The 17541-nt window shown below is 36.3% G+C and overlaps 1 protein-coding gene across 2 annotated transcripts in view; it reads right to left on the bottom strand.

Moving 5' to 3' along the window:
- LOC129786383 (complexin) overlaps positions 1-17541 on the bottom strand; it is a 148067-nt gene that overhangs the window by 119275 nt on the left and 11251 nt on the right. For both annotated transcript variants that reach the window (XM_055821363.1, XM_055821364.1), the window contains exon 2: positions 9918-10007. The gene's annotated coding sequence lies outside the window, so the exon portion shown is untranslated. The remainder of the gene's footprint in view (positions 1-9917; positions 10008-17541) is intronic.

Raw genomic sequence — 17541 nt, 5'->3', positions numbered from 1 at the left:
CCTTTTGATAAAACCCCCCGACAAACTGACCCCTTTTACCATTTAATCATGCCTTTTCCCCCACACTTCAGCATACTTTTCTATTTCAAGTGGACGGCTGCCCCTCAACCACTACCACCCCCTTGCTGAACTCTCGGTTGAAATATAATTCAGAGAGCATGATTTTGTGTTATTTTGTTATTTTTTTCCTCCCCAGGGGGTGAGCAATTAATCATTTTATGACGGTTTTTGGGGGGATTTTTTATGGTTGTGTGAAAAATCAAATTCAATATTGATTTTAGCGACATATAGTGCGGGGATATGGAGTTCAAAATGAAAGCTCAATGAGAGTATTTGTTTCTTTTTTTTTTTGTTTTCCAAGGGGTGTTTATCTGCAGAATATTTGGACTATTTAAGCGAATAATCCGAATATTAGCGAATAATAATATTTCCAAATATCTGAATATTCACATTTTCAGCTAAAATTTAGTACTTCTTCAGCTTAAATTTAATATTTTTTAAAGTACTTTTCAGAATTGAATTTAGTACTTATTTGTCTCAAATTTAGTACTTATTTGCTTTAAGTTACTAAACTTACTAACTTCGGCTTGAATTTATTGTTTTTTTTAGTACTTTTCATGATTGAAATTAGTACATATTCGCCTTAAAATTAGTACTTTGCTTATTGAAAATAACATTTTCAATTAGAATTTACTACATTTTTGGCTAGAATTTAGTATGTTTTCGACTAGAATTTACTGCTTTTAATTATTGAATTTACTTTTTAAGATTGAATTTTAAAAAGTACTAAAGTTCTAACTGAAGTTATAAGTTCAAGCCGAAAAAGTACTAAATTCAATAGTTAAAAGGACTAAATTCTAGCAGAAAACATACTAATTTCTGGACAAAAGCTAGAAGTCAAAAGGTAAGTTCTAGTTGAAAAAGTTCTGGATTCAATTGGAAAAAAGTATTAAATTTAGTACTCTTTAGGCTTTAAATCGTCAGTCTCTACAAATTTAAGACTAAAAAATGAAATATTCGTCTGTTTAATATTTTGTTTTCTTTGGCGAATCATCCGAATATTTTCATTCAGATAAACACCCCTTGTTGTTTTCTGTAAATTAATTTTTAAAAATATATATAAATCATAAAATATATAGAAGAGTTTTTATATTTATTTATTTTATCTATTTAATCAATTTAAAATAAATATTTCGCTAAAATTGTTCTTTTTTTTCTAATTCTGAAAGAGTTAGTAAAATACCCAGTACGTGTTTAAGAAAAAATTCTTTTGCTACCTTGGAAAAATTATCAATTTGACGACAAAGTATCACACAAATGTAGCTGAGAAGCTCACTAAAAGTGCTATTCAGGCATTTCTGCATAATTTTCCAGTACATCATCAAAGGGTGTGATTTCTGAGTGACATAGATACATAGCTCAACTGTGATTTTCCGTATGTGTGGGAATTTGCAAAAGGGACAGGCAATGAGGGTCCACTTTTCGGACACTTTCTGCGTGGACAATTCTACTCAACCGAGAAGTGGGTTAGCCACAGAGAACAACCCTTCAAATTCTCCCACCCCACACCCCCTATTATTTCCTTCAGTGTGCATCGAGGCGTTGGATTTCCAAAAAGGGATGAAAATTTTGCTGTGTCAAAAAGAGGGGGTGGTGAGTAAGCCAAGGGGAAGGAGGAGAGGGGATGATAATGTTGTTGATAGAGGACTGATTTTCACACGATGCACAAACTTCCTTCGCATAGTGGTCGGCAACAGCCATTCCTCAAACAGAGAAAAGTCCAGAGTGAATCTGTAAATAAAAAGGACGAGGGTGTTGTGTTGAATTTCCTGCACGAGCCCCAGTTGGAGCTTTAAAGTTTTTTAATGCATGGTTGGGTTCGTATATATTCTTTCCACTCAACTTTTACACCATCTCTCCTACCCCCGTGCTGGTTGGCAATTTTTTTGCGGGCGGCATCGTATCTCTCGCAGCCCTCATTGTTGGTTGGATAAGCAGGACGCGCGGAACCCAAAGTAGGGGCTATATGGGGGACGCAGCAAAAAATCCACTATACCGACAACTAGTGGCAGTACGGGAAGCAAAATTGTGGAAACATCTGGTTGCGGTTGAATCGATTTTTATGGTTCGTTACGAAAAAAAAAAAAACTTTTCATTCTCTCTCTGACGAAAAGCTCCCCTGGTAAGTTCTAAAACGAAGCATAGTCATGAGATTGGATTTTTTTGTGCACTTCTTTCAACATGAGAGATGGGGGTGGGGTTGGGGAAGGAATCTACATTACACATCAAACGGTGGATGTGCGAATATTACAGTATCTATCGAATTTATATATACATGAAGAATTTTTGCTTAAACTAACTTTGTGCTTTTAAAACATCAACAAAAAAGCTCTCGTCAACCAAATAGTAAAAGATAGAGAAGGAATTTTTGTTTACACTCTGCAAGCACTTCCTGCAAAAACTTTATTATTGTGCAAAAACACCGACAAATTGGCAACTCTTTCCCATCCTCCCGTATATACCTACAATATGTATGCCCTGCAGTGTGTAAAGCTCTCTCACAGTGCACACCGGTTGGAGCAGAAAAAAAAACAGCTCCACGAAAGAGGAAATCGTGAAAAGTGGTGACAGAGATGAAAGGTATACCCCTATACAGGAAAGCTTCACGACCCATTTTGTGTGGCAGTTTGTTTTGTAAGCAATTTGAATAGCAAATGAAGAATGTATAAATGTACAAAATGATTAATTATGCTAATTTATTTAGTGTGATACAATCGTATTGTAACGATTGCAGCTTTGTAAGCTCCCTGTAAAAATGTTTTTAAACTCTCGAATAAAAAGAAACTTTTCATACTTGCTGCAATATTTTTCTCATTTCTCTTCATGACGATGTAATCCAAATGTAATGGCAATAAAGGGGTTTATACACCTTACTTTGAATAATCCACATTGTCGCATTAACATATATAGATTTTTTTTACTCACGCAGTTGAGCGATGGCTTTATTATTGCGACCACAAATGAACTAAAAGAAACTTTGCATACGCCACTTACATTTTTTTTTATTCTTCTTCAAAGCAAAATATTCCTACTAAACAGACTGTAAACCCTGTAAATAAGGCTTCGAAAAACAGCCTGTATTAACATTTGACAGCATGGCAACGTGGCATCATCCTTTACTCGTTAAACATTCAATATTTATTTATTTACCACCATCCCTCTGCATAATGATAATTTAATTTTTTTGCTCTTGCTCTCACAAGAACCCACAAATAAAACTCCAACCACCCCCACCCATACCAACTGAGTATATATATGAACTCCCATGTCGAAGACGTCGCAATTTTAATGGTATGTCAGGATACATAAAATATAATACGATGTTATGCAAGTCAAAATTCTCCTTGAAACCACCCTCTTCACTTCTCTTAAATGTGGGAGATGGAGTTCGAGGACGGCGAACCACCGAAAACACTCAAAACCACCCCCTCAGTCCTAAAGGCGTTGCGGGTGGCTTTCGGTGCGCGTGTAAGAAAAGCACCCCCGAATGGAAGGGATGAGAGAAAGTTGTCCAAAAACGTTGGTAAAGTGGGTGGAATGTGGAAGTGTGATGATGATGATTGAGTTATTATTTACCGTCAACACGGAAAACTGATGAGTAAGCCATACACACCCGTACTCTTCAGCCCCCAAGCGCTCAATTTTGCGGCAAGGAGAGCTTTTGAAATGAAATTTTCCTCTGTGATCCAAAGAAACCGCATAGTGAGAAACTTTTCTTCGTTGTGGAGAGATCAAAAGCTCATGCTGTGCTGCCTTTCTGCGGGACAGTGTCTGTGTCAGTGAGTGGTCACAAGTAGGAGGAAAGGAGGAAAGACACCAGAAGGAGAGAAGGAAATTCTCTGACCAACTTCTTATACTCACTGCTGCTTTTCAAACCCCGGAGGGCTTTTGAAAGTTCCACAAGAAATGTGAAAAATATCGCCTCTAATTTAAGCTCTTGAAAATTCTTGTTCTTTTGACTTCTAGCAATGAAAATTCTGATTGTGCAGAAAATCATATATAAATGCAATAAATAAAAAAAGAAGGTTGAGAAGAATAGTCATTGTACCAGAAAATAAGATAGGTTAGAATAGTTTTTTTTAATTAATTTTAGGATTCTTTATGATATATTAATTCAAACTTAATTAGAATATTTTAATGAATGCTTTAGCACCTAAATTCCCAAATACTCGATATTAAAACTAATTTAATTTATTAGAATTTCATATATAAAATACAAATAAAATAATTTCCATGTGTTTTAATTAATTTCTGAAAATAAATACCTATATTGTGCATATTTAGATATTGATTTTCAACAGAGGTATATAAATAAAATGATTTCAAAGCGACTGTTAACGAAAAAAAAATCTACAATGAGATTTTGCAATTCAACAATATTATATTGCTCATAATTAAATTCTTTATGGGAATGTGCATCACATAGCGCACGTACATTTTGTATTATGTAATAATACTGCGAGACATTTTTTTTAAAAGGCATTTTTTTAAATTTAAAACTCGTGAATTTGATTTAATTTACTTTCAGTATTTCAGGATGATTTTATTTTCCTTTTTTTTGTTGTTGTACATTTCCCTTTCTATTTATGCAAATTATAATTAATTAGGGCTTGAATTTGTTTCCTTTTTTTGCGAAAAAAAACTGAAAAGCACGAGTTTTCGAATAACTTTTTTGAGAACTTTTCACTTGAGAAAATTGTTTCGACTTAAAGATTTTCATGGCGGGTGTGGGGAGATACAAAACGGGGAAATATTTGAAAGGGTTAGAAAGAAAGCTACAAAAAAATCCTACAATTTAATTAAACAATTTGTGCTTGTTCTTTTGAATTTTTGCATGAGAAACATTCCTCGTGCAAAAATGCAAACTTTCCGCCAAAGTCTCTCCAAGGAGCATCTTCTTCGTACGAAACATTCCACGAGGAAAATTCTTTTTTTATTTACCTGAATTTCTTCTTAACCTTTTTCTTGTGTTCCTCTAGGCGAGATATTCCTTGGCGAAAGGAATACATAACTCTTTGTTTTTTGGTTGTAACTCTTTCGTTTTTTTTTCTTCTTTAGAAAATATACATTGTTCCCATTTTGGCGGTACTTTCAAAAGAAGTTGATGTACGTGTACATAACTAAAAGTTTCATGTCTTGTAAAGCAAACGCAGGTAAAGTATGAACATTTCACCTAAAGGTGTACTTATATCTGTCTTTCTGGAATTGTTATAGAGTTTTGTCTACATATAGTTTTTTTTTCTCTTATGTGAGGAAAACTTTAACCAAATTATGAGAGAATAAAGCTTAAAAAAAGCCAAGAAAAAAATTCAAATGTGAAAAGTGCAGAAACTGCAACAATTACTTTTCATTACATTCCACAAGATATTTTTTTATTTTCATTTGAGTTTAGTTGAACTTTTAGCTTTGTTTCTTTTTTTTTGTTTTCTTATAAATTGTTATGCAAGTTCATGAGGGGGACTTTAGTTAATTAAAAGTGTACCTCCATTTAATTCTCACGGTGCTTTTCTCATCATTGCGCAAATTTAAATTCAAAATGCACAGCCCCAGGGGATGCTCTATACCAAACTTCAGCCAAAGCTTCCTCCCATCCCGTCCCTTTCCCGACTGATTCACGTGTACAAACAGTAATTAAAACTAAGGATAGAATTAGAGCATTTTATAGTCACAAAATACATACAATACGGAATTTAATTGCATTCAAGCGATAAAGTACTTGAAAACGCCTTGAAGCACTTCCTTGGCGCGCATATTCGCAATTTTAGGAGCAACAATTATGCTGTGGAAAGAGCAGCGCCAGAGGGAGTCAAGTCTTGTGTAATTTGCTCTGTGTGTATCTCAATTTATATATAAAGTATGACATTTATGATTAAATACTTCCCGAGGGAGTGATTTTAGCTGTTATTTGCCATAATCAAGAGACTGGGAATTGCTTTTCACCCTAAATCTTCCTTCAAATTCACATTGAATGTATTTTGAGAGCACTGAGAGGGATATTTTCATTTAGGCAAATTGGATTTTTATTTCACATTTGCTTCAAAAGTCTATTTACATTTTATAGAAATAAATTATTTATCAAAAATTCAGAATAATTTAGCTAATTGAATTTTTTTTTTTAATTTCATAAAGATTTTATTCAGAATTTAAAAAAAAGGAAAAGAACTTTTTTCCCAACAAATAAACATATAATCATAAAATTTTTATCGTAGTGCATTTACACAGATAAATTCGTAGTGTGTATGTATTTAATCTCCATGTAAAATCTATTTGCTAAAGTCAGCCCGAAAGCTCCATCAGGGTCCAAAATTAATCACAGTTCGTCAATTGTGTGTGATGCTCGCATGTTATTTACCATTCAAGCTCTCTCCTGCTATCTACTTTGGGGTCGTTAGTTTGAAAAGCATACGCCTCGACCCAAAAATACCGGCCCCACATAGAAACATACCCTCCCACATCTCTTTTCCACTTCACATGCCGAAAGCTCCTGCTTAGCAGTCAGAGAGATGGTAGGTATAGTAGATGAGTGGGTGGGAGTTGTAGGGGGTGGTAGTCGTCGTGTATCGCAAATATTGACGAGATTTGTTTGCATATAAACAGAATCAGCTTATCTCATCCGACTCCATGCCAATTTCCTTCCTCGAGTCCCCACGGTTTGTATGTATGTGTCTGTGTGCCCTAAGTTCATATGGGATTACATTTCCCTTCGCCCCGCGCGTGGAAATGTTTTTTGGGGCGTCTACAGTGGGTTCAATGTGTGTTTTCCGATGAATTTTCCATAATCGCTTGGCGGAAGTCATCGACAGGGACGCGAGGGTGTGAGTCACGTCGGCGGTATTGACGTTACCCCAGACATTCAGCGTGTGTGTGGGCGCCCCCCATTCTTTGTTACCTGCTGACCGAATAACCCCGACATCCCGAGTGATCTATACGTCTGTTCGCTTTGAAAAGCTACCCCCGCGGACTATTTTTTTGTTCGCTACATGGAACGAAAAAAAAACTGGTGAATATTGTAGGCTAATTCCATGAACCGTGTACCCACGTTGTGAAGATTCTCTCCGCTCTTTCACAGCATGAATTTTGCATGCATTACCAACCCACTTGCGCTTGATTTGATGAGAGAGAAAACATTTCACGGGATCAATCTACATTGCAGTACTTCACGAAAGCTCCCCTTCAATATCCCCCAAACTCAATGTACTTATGTACAATTCATCTTCACAATTCTTCCCACACGTCCTCTATATCCCCCACAACCACACCCTTGAGCTAAGCAAGGAAAAAAAAGCTCGTGGAATTTTCCACCTTGAGGATTTTGGGAAGCTTTGTGCCTCATAGACAAACCAAAAGACTTTGTACGAGAGAATGATATCAGGTGGAAAAATAAATGGTGAGAGCTATGGTGATGAATCCCATATGTTCAAGCTGCTAGGATAACCTCAGAAGTACATCCAAAATAAATTCAATCATTCCCATAAAGATGGCTACATGGAGAATATTTTTCTTTCACACACACAAGTGATTTTCTAATGATTAATTCAACATGACCTCTGACCTAATCATTTCTAGTTATTTATATGCTATGAAACAACAGCAAATAATTGCAAAATAGCACATAATTAGCATCGGCAGAATGTTGAGTTTATGAGCAAAAATTTACTTTTTTATATTTTCATCAACAAAGAATAATTTTCAACAGAATTCTTGTCTCTCTTCTTGCACCAACAAATATTTTTGCAGAATATTCAACTTTTACTGGAAAAAAAAGTCTTTCTTCTGTTAAATTCCACCATGCCCGTCATTTGCACGTTTTTAAACGTATATATTATTCTTCTATCTCAATTTTCTTCTATGCGAAGCTTTTCTCGAGCAACGCCAGACCTCCACTTCTCGCTTAATTATTTTCTCCCGCGACATTTAAGAGGATTGTATAAATGATATCTCCTGAGACCTAATTAGTCCTCTCCGGTGCTTTGTGGCTTTGTATGCCGGAGGTATAAAAATAGATTGAGCGGCATTAATTCGGGCGGGGTGATGCTCTCCATCCCCTATATTGGGTCATAATACATATTTTGTAGGTGGTGGGGTCTTCGTATATATGTATGTTATATAAACCCCAAATGAGGGGGGGGAGGAGAGCTTTTATAGTGACATAACCGAAAAATAGACACACTGCTGTACGGAGTAGACAGAGGAGTATGGACCTAACTTGGATATTTATGGACTCTTGTCGTTGGGAGCTTTCAGCCAAAATGCCTTGTGCTTTTTTTTGTACCCCCAAAGCCCCTGCGGCGTGTTGTTTGGATATGTAGAAGAGGGTAGGCGCAGGGTGGCTTTCTCCGTGCGGAATGCCCCATCATAAACAACAAATACACATTCACACTAATTCCAGAGAAAGCTTTTATATTCATGTTTACTTCTTGTGTGTGCGCTTTCATCGCTTCTATGCCAGGCCACACGTTTCTCCATATAACCCTCCCACCCAACACCACCCCGGAAAACCCCATTCATATCCGCAATACATTTCTATGGGAAAAGTTTCGCCAACAGTTTTGGGATTAAAAATAAAATGTGACGAATAGAATTCATGGAGGGTGAAAGGTGGTGTCGGGTTTGGGGGGCAAAAGGGTTGTTCTAAAGGGAAGAGAACATCCTGGGTACAGCAGAGACATTTGCAGAGAGAGGTAAATTACATTTCTGCGCGTCAGAAGTTGATGCCGCAAATGGGGACCAACGTGAGACGAGGGATGGTGTTGGGAGTGAATAAAAATGAGAAACATCTCATTAACCCACTACTTGACTTCATGACATGATATAACCCCACCCACCTCAACCTCCATATCCACCGCCAGTGCGATACAAAAGGTATGTTGGTGCAGAGAAGCGAAACATGAAGTATTTTGCATTATGTAGGAAATAGGAGCTCTTTCACACCTCACGAACTTCATACCATACTTCATTTTATAAGCATTTTATTGTGTAAATGTTGCGGATGGTGATAAATAATGCAACATTCTCGCCATCATTGTGAATATTGCACCCCCACACCTCCACCCCCAGGTGGGGATTAATTCAAGAAAAATATGCACCAAAGGGATGGTTACAACATCCCCAGGGTTTTATTAAAATTTTAAACTTTCAACCAACTTTGGAACTTTTGTACTTACATATTTGCATTAAAAATTAAATAATATATACATATTTTACCTAATCATGGATGTAAAAAATGTCTCTTTCACGCAAAGAAAACTTCAGTGTAGCATTAAAAAAATTCATTCCCCACTCAAAGGGGTTCTAAAGAGAGCTACTGAGGGCCAATATTAGCTCCCAGAAGGGTGCTTCCCATGTGGTTTCCCCATCACACATTTACCGCAGTCTGTCACCACTCTATGTCACCCATTAAGGATAGAAGATCAACAGTCAATGAGGTTTTGAATGTGAAGAGAATATGATTTATCAAAAAAAAATTAACTAATTTTTGCAGATAATTTAGAGACTTTGTTAGGGTTAATTTCTTCCTTGAAAGAGTTGTTCTATATATTCGAATAATATGTATGTCATTTTATATACAATTTATGTATATTATTTTTACGATTAACTCCCACCATTGCGGTTCTTTTGCCCTTTGGAATTTTTTTTCTCAAAATTAACTGCCGTGGTTGCGACATAAAAGACTCTCAACTTTGACAATAACTTTTTTTCCTGCTCTGAGTACTCCAAAGTACACATTCTTTGACCTTTTCTGAGTAATGAAAAATATTGTATGTGTGTGTTTACGAATTTTGATGTATCTTGCAGGATAAATTCCATTTTTTTTTGGAGCTCGTTAAATTTTCAATATAATTAAAATGAGAGCTTACCGTGAAGGGACTTTTTTCCAGGAAATTAATTGAGTATCACCACCTTTCTCACTTCTTTTGCAATGTAGCCTAGCCCACAGGAAAAGGAACCTGCAGAAAAAAAAGGAAGAAGATAAATTGTTATGGAGATTTAGCGTGAAATGATAGGAAAACAGCGGTGTTCGGAAACTTGAGTGGGCGACCATATAATCTTTCAAATATTCTGTGCGAGCCTACAGACACTCCAGCACGTTTGGGGAAAATTTTCGAGGAGATTTTCACGCAGGAGATCCTTCACATCCATATGCGGATGTTTAGATTTGGTGTTTTTTTGTGTTCAGGGTAGGATGTTACATATATACATAATTTTAGTGAGCTCCTTTTCATGCACACTTTTCCACCCTCTTCCGACACTCCCTTCCGCTCTCCCCCTCTAGGCGTACATCTCTCACGTTTGAAAGCCCAAAGAATACCTGTCAACAGAGCTGATAAGCCTTATATGATGGAAAAACAAGAACTAAAGATTTTTTCTTCATTGCACAGCATTTTCCTTACTATGTATTTTTTTTTAATTTAATTTTTTTTCTTTAACTTTGAATATATTTTATTTTAATATAGAAAACTAATTTTGGAGCTAATGTATTCAGTTCATTACATCATTCATGTTTTCAATGAGGAAAAGGGAATGTTGTGCCGGATGATACGACTAATTAGTCATGCTCCTCAATAGGTGGAAAGTTGAAAGGGCAACAAGAGTACAGAGAGCAAGAGAGAAATTAATCAAAACACAAATTATTTCATAAAATTAAATTAAATCATTTTATCATCAAGTGCATTTGATCATTAATTAAGATTTTGAAAATTTCCCATTCAAATCAAATCTTATCTACAAATCTTTCATGAAAATCTATATAACATTTCTGTTTTAGGCATATAACAGAGCATAGGAGGGATGGAATATGATCAAATTGTGTGTGTATATTCTGACATATATGGGGGATTTTGAGATACGGCAGATTGAGGGGAGCCCAGACAAATGAGACACCGGAAGTGGCATGAGGATGGAATTTCTGAGGTAAGGATGCTACAACAACGAGACACACTGGGGCTATGCCTGATTCCCAACAATGGTATAGGTAGTGTAACTTTTGGGCGATGAGAAGTTATATTTCACCCAGGGGCGAAATTGCTAGGCACGAACGTGATGCAAGAAGTGTTCGTGCGGATTGTAAGACTGCGGAAGATACAGGAAAATCTTCAATTTCCTCCATGTACACACCGTTCCGTGCTGAATTTTCCACATATATGTATTGGGTGGGGGGGGATGGATGATGGAGAAGGGTTGACATAAAAAAAAGATTAAATTTTTGTGTTCCCTTTGAGGTTTTGGACACACAAATTGATTATATTGAGGGGCTAATTTTGTATGCCCATCTTGCAAATTCTTCTTATGGAGAGAAATTTGCTGAATTATTTGTTTTGTTAATGTGGAAATCTTTATTATCACTATCAATGACACATTTATTTCAAGACATGACCATAACAGAGACAAGAACAGAGACCTATGAGGTCCTGTTTAGCATTCTTTGGCATGTTGATCAGAGGAAAAACTTCTACAAATTTTTGAGTAAAACTTTTATAGCATTTGGCAAAAATATTAAATTACAAAATTAGGATGTACTTGAATCGTCTTGAAGTGTTGGAGTGTCACTGCCGAAACGCAATATAGAAAATAGAGGAAAAGTTTTGCGAGTAATGGGAAAGGAAGGCTGTTCGGGATACGCTTGAACCCCGAGCAAAGGGCGTAAAAACCCCAAACCTCCCTCCCTTGAGGGAAACCATTAAGTAAGTTGTATGTGCGGGACTTTATTTATTTCTTCACATATCATTCACCCCATGTGGGGTGAAAGGGCATAAAATGTCAGTATTCTCGAGGTACCCCCAGCAGGAATATTGTTGGAGCATTGCTGGGAAAAGGAATTATCTTCATCTCCTTATTTATTTATGGAATAACACTTTCTTTCGCACTTTGGCCATGGCGTCACATTTCTGTTTGGAATGTAGATCATGGGTTTGCTCTGCTGCGCGTTCATCGATTCTCCAAGAAAACAAGCAAAATGGCGACATTTTTCCCACATAAATCCTACCCTCAGAGCATTTATAAAAAAAATTATGTTAATATTACGTAAAATTAAATATTTAAATGTAGCTACATGACTAACATTGCCAGATTAATTGCAAAGGCAGTAGGTATATATGAGGAAGTTATTGAAAATTCAGAACACAGGGCTTTTCCCATGGCAAGAAGTTCACATAGAGAAATCTTGCAAGAGATAAAACTTTAAACTAAAAGTTATCTCTTTGAACTTTCCCATGGGAATTCATTAATAAAAGATGACGTGCTCTCAATTGAAAGTACAAATTGCAAACAAATCCTGGGCTATTGCTCAACTTGCGGTGTACTTCTGGGAAAACCCTACGGCAACTCACGTGGGTGTGAATTGTGATGGAGTAGCTAACGTGGGCTGCCTGTGTGGATAATGGTACATTGATTGAGTCATCATGTAAGGTCCATACCAGACACGGGACTCCCATTATGGCATCATCTTCGTCACCTCTTGCCACGCATCTCAACCCGGTAGGTAGGAACCCTCTTCAATTCACTTCGTCGGAAAATGACTTTCAGACATCCATTTTTCGCCCCCCCCCCTGCCCTTCGCCTATCAGTCTTTATATTCACTTTTCTTTTTTCAGCTTTCCGCCACCACTATACACAATATCGGTTCATTCACAAGGCAAAGCTTAGGCTTTGTTAAATCACAACTTACGTAAGATATTTTCCCTACTATTTCCTTCCGATTTTTACAACCAATACACGGTAGTATTTTCTCTTTTTTTTTGAAAGTTTAATTAATTATTTATAATCACAAAAGAATCTTCAATATTACCGTGAAATTTTACTAAATTACTATATAATCCATTTACCACAACAACCCCAAAGTTTGCATCTAATCTCCAAAGTAAACAAGTGACAAAGTTTATCAATATGCAACCTATATTTGATGAAGTAAATCCTTGGGGAATGCATTTAAAGCTCTCTGCATCGTTAATGAGAACTTGAGAAAGTTTCTCAATGCAGAAATTGAGAAATTCGCAGGAGGATGTTAAGCTACAACGGGGGAAGTACTTTTTAAGGGGGGTCTCTTGGAAAAACTGTTAGAATTTACCCATTTTTAATGTTTTCATTTTTCTTGGGGTTTTTCTTAAACTTGGTTTTCCGATGTTGGTTACATTTGAAGCCTAATTACTGAAGTGTAAGAAAATCACTTTTCGCCATCTTAGGTGTGAGGCCATCTTGTGATTTTCCGACTTTTCCAAAGAACTGTCCAAAAACACAAAGGTAGGTTTTTCTCAGGATCTACTGTGGATTGATTTTGATGGGGTAAAAAGCAAATGAAAGAGGAAGCATTAGCGGAGAATGCATCGGAATAGATTTTTGAATTTCGACTCAGAGGCTGAGAAAAGTAGTCAAATATTCTTATTTATTTTTCTCAACTTCTGAGTTGAAATTCAAAAATCTATTCTGGTACATTCTCCGATAATGCTTTCTCTTTCATTTGCTTTTTACCCCATCAAAATCCATCCAGTAGATCCTGAGTAAAACCTACCTTTGTGTTTCGAAGAAAATCTAAAGATGGCGTCGCACGTAAGATGGCGGAAAGTGACTTTCTTACTCTTCAATAATAAGTCTTCAAATGTGACCAACATTTGAAAATCAAGTTTAAGAAAAACCTTAAGAAAAATAAAAACATTGAATTTCATCAGCTCTCAAAAGAGACCCCCCTTAACCTCTTTTCACCAAACTTCCCCTATATACGTGAAAACAGAAAATCGTTAATATTTTAGAAATAAACTTTTCAGCATCAAAACTAAAGGCTTCTAACATTGAAATTTCCGTTAATTTATTTAACTTTCTCATTGAAAAACTTTTGATTTCTCTTGTGTTGAAAAGAGGAGGAAGTTGATGAAAAGCATAAGAGTGGCACCGCACATAGAAAAGCTAGCGAGAATGCATAGAGGGTGTGTGTTGAAAATATAAGATGGGAAATAATGGGAAATTGTGTGTGCGATAATTTCAATAATAGAATTTTCTTTGGTGTTGTTGCAACAAATCACTCCCGAGGGTGGCTTTCGAGTGAGATAGAGAGAGTACCAAATGGCCCCATATACCTAATTTTCGGTATAGCGACGTAGCCTTGGCTATATAGATGTTGTCGCCTCTCTATGGGCATTTAAATTGCCCCCATCTCATCCCCAGGCATTCTATTGATTTATTCTGAAGAGACCCTCCAATGCGGAGTATATCAGGTCGATTGTGGATAATTAGATGAGGGTGTACGAGGGGGGTGTGTATGTAGTAGTATCGGAAGCCTCAGAATGTTGAGTATAAAACCATCAGCCATAAAGAAGAATGCCCCATGGCAAAAATACCCCAATCTAGACGAGAGGTAGATTTTTATTTTATAATTTCCACGTGGAAAAAATTCTTTGAAAATTCTTTTTGAAAGAAAATCGTTTAAAAAATTTTATAAAAAGAATATTTTACTAACAAAGAAAATTATTTAATTATTTAGTTTATTTTTTTTAATGATTTCCATTTAATAAGAATAATTTTTTAGTAAATATTTCCGTTTAATAAATAAGAAAGGGGTGAGGGAGTAGGAGCGAGGGTGGATTTGATGTAAAATTTCCGATACGAAATTAGATTAATTCTCAATTTTCTCCAATTGCTCAGTGAGTGGTGTTACGACGCGAAAAGGGGATGAAAATAGGGAGCACGGTGTCAAAGCAAATGTTCTGCTATGAAAAATGGACATTCGTCGAGGGGATATAATATCGTTTTTCCCTGTAAATGACAATCACAATTCAATACAAAACCCAATATATTTTGCAATGAATTTACCGTACCGTTGGGAGAAAATTGACATAATTAATCAATGACCCAATTTTTTGTCATACCCCCTTCTTTTTATAAAACTTTCATCGAGGGGTTGCGATGGGTAAAAGTGTGGCAGAAACTGTCATGAATGATGAATTATTGGAGACATGAAAAGCTTAAAAGTTTCAATTTCTTCTCTCATGAATTTTCACATAAAGTTCATTTATGTCCACCACTCGATTTTCCTTACTTGGTGGAAATAAATTTCTCCTCTCTTTTTTTTTTCTTTGCCTTCAAGTGGAAACTAACTACCTTTATCAGGGAAACTCCAGTGCAAATCATTCTCTCGCTAATTAGTACAAACAATTGGCCATAATTCATGTCGCTCTCTTCAATTATCCACCCACAATTAATGGAGGTTGAGAGCTTTCATTGCTCAACTACCCCCGGGTACAGAGACCGAAAGCTCTCTGTCTGTAGCACAAAACTACCACCCTCTTGAAGCTATTGAGACTCACAAAAATATGAAGTGGAAACCACTTTGGGCATACTACGTACTATTATACTAAATACAACGCAATAAACACACTCAATCGACAATTTGATAAGTAATTTGCCGCACAATGGCATGCAAGTCAGAAACAGGGAAAAGAAAAATGCGAGTATGAGGGTGACAAGGAGTTGGGTTTCGATGATGGAAAAATTGAAGTTTACCCCCCTCCCCCGACCCCCTAAGTAACTTTCTCTATTATAGCAGCAATATAAATGGAAGAATTGAGATGCCCTTTTGTAGTTCTCCGTGGAAACAGGAAATGGTCAACAGTACAAGTGCATTATGTAAGACGGCAATTTCTCTTATCCACCCCTTTTGGTATTCCTTGACAGCACAACAGGGACATGGACAGGTCGTTGAAAGGTTAAATGTGTAAATATAGTAGATGATTTAGAAACCTCAGTACCTACATAACTATTAGGGGTGGTTTAATTCACAAGAAGCACTCATTTATAGATTGAAATAAATTCATTTTTTAATTATATACATACATATTATATATATAGAAATATTAGGTACATACATATATCTATACATAACTTGTTTATGGGAAAATTGTGAATAATATTGAAAACATCCTTTGTGTCCCGAGAAAGCTTCCTTTGATCATCTCAGGTAGGTATTAAAAGGACTTGTAAACTTGCTCAAAAGCTTCTTTAAAAGTTTCAGATGGCTTCTCTTATTATCTGTCCTATATACTGACCAATTTAAAATGGATAATGGTAGAAGGTTAACCCAAAAATTCCTTTCTGTCCTTCTTGTCTTTCTACCGCCCTCCTATGCTATTCCTAAATTGGCATCAGTATCGGTTCTTCAAGGGACATTAAACACGATGGGTTAGATGAACTTCAATACATAGGTTCATGTGTAGGGGAGGCAGAAGTTACTTTCGAGAGCTTGATCACCTCCGCATATAAGAGTTGATACGATTTTCGCTTGAGTTGAATGAAAACAAGAAAAGGGATTTTGAGTTCAATTGACTCCCTCACTCTCTTTCTCTTTAATCTAAATTATATTGATTGGATTGTGAAGTGGTTAGCCCGAAGGAATCGTATGTGGTTGAACCCTGTTTCTTAAAACCTCCTCCCTAAAATGTGAAATTCTCTGGGTCATTTGAAAGCTCCCTCTCTGTGAAAATAAGTGGATTTCCTTACCCCTCCCTCCTCTCCCAAGAAGTATATTCACCTCATCATACCCCCAATATGTCCATCGTCTTCAGCTTACGTGCCAGGGATAACTCATTTTCCCATTTGTTTCAACTTCTTGCGTACGAGCAAACAGATGGACAACTAAATAGAACTCATTTATTATGGAGCTCATGGAGCCAGTTGGAGATTCTCACTGGCAAATCCCTACGATTTGTGGTTTCAACCCCTTTTATTGATAAGGAAACACACCACCCCAAAAAAGGAAGCGATACAAAAGGAGCTCACTAGAGAGTGGGAGTCTTTTCCTGAAAATCCCCCAAGCCAATTCATTATTTCGACTTTGGATCATTCTCTTTTTGCAGCAGCATAATGTTTCCTTAAAATTAAAGAATTCTTTTAACTTTGTTATGCTTCTGTTTTAAAGAAAGTTCTCCCAACGACGTATCTCAAAGAAAGATAATTTTGAAAATTACTTAATCAAGACTAATTTGTCACTTCTTAAGTTAATTCCTTAAGAAAGCTCAAACTTTTCTTGTTTGGCAATTTTAATTTCGTATACATATATAATCAAAATAAAAACTCATAGTTTTCCCAAAAGAAAAGATAAAATTGCACTTAAAATTAGCATGAGGGAAAAGAGGATAAAATTTGCAGAATAGCACGATAGATGTGGATGAAAAAAATGACAAAATTTCCATGTCAAAGAATGCAAATTAATCCTTCCTGACTCGAAGGGAATTGAAAGAGGGTAAATTTGCAAATGGAGCTTGAAAGCTGCAGGGCAATATGTGTAGGAGAAGTTCATCGAATGGTATAGGAAATTACAAAGCCGCAAAATCAATTTGGATAGAAATGAGTTAGACTGGCAGATTGATCGATAAATTGTTGATCAAATTATTTCGATACACTCTCGCACCCTCATAGAACAGTGAATATAGTTTGCGGATAGTTTTGACCTGCAGGATTTGAACATTCAACCCGGGTGGTCGATATTATGTTGTTTAG

This window comes from Lutzomyia longipalpis, chromosome 1, assembly GCF_024334085.1.
Source record: "Lutzomyia longipalpis isolate SR_M1_2022 chromosome 1, ASM2433408v1".
NCBI classification, from domain to species: domain Eukaryota; kingdom Metazoa; phylum Arthropoda; class Insecta; order Diptera; family Psychodidae; genus Lutzomyia; species Lutzomyia longipalpis.
Note: the sequence above shows the minus strand (reverse complement) of the source record. Positions and strands in the feature narration are given on the sequence as shown.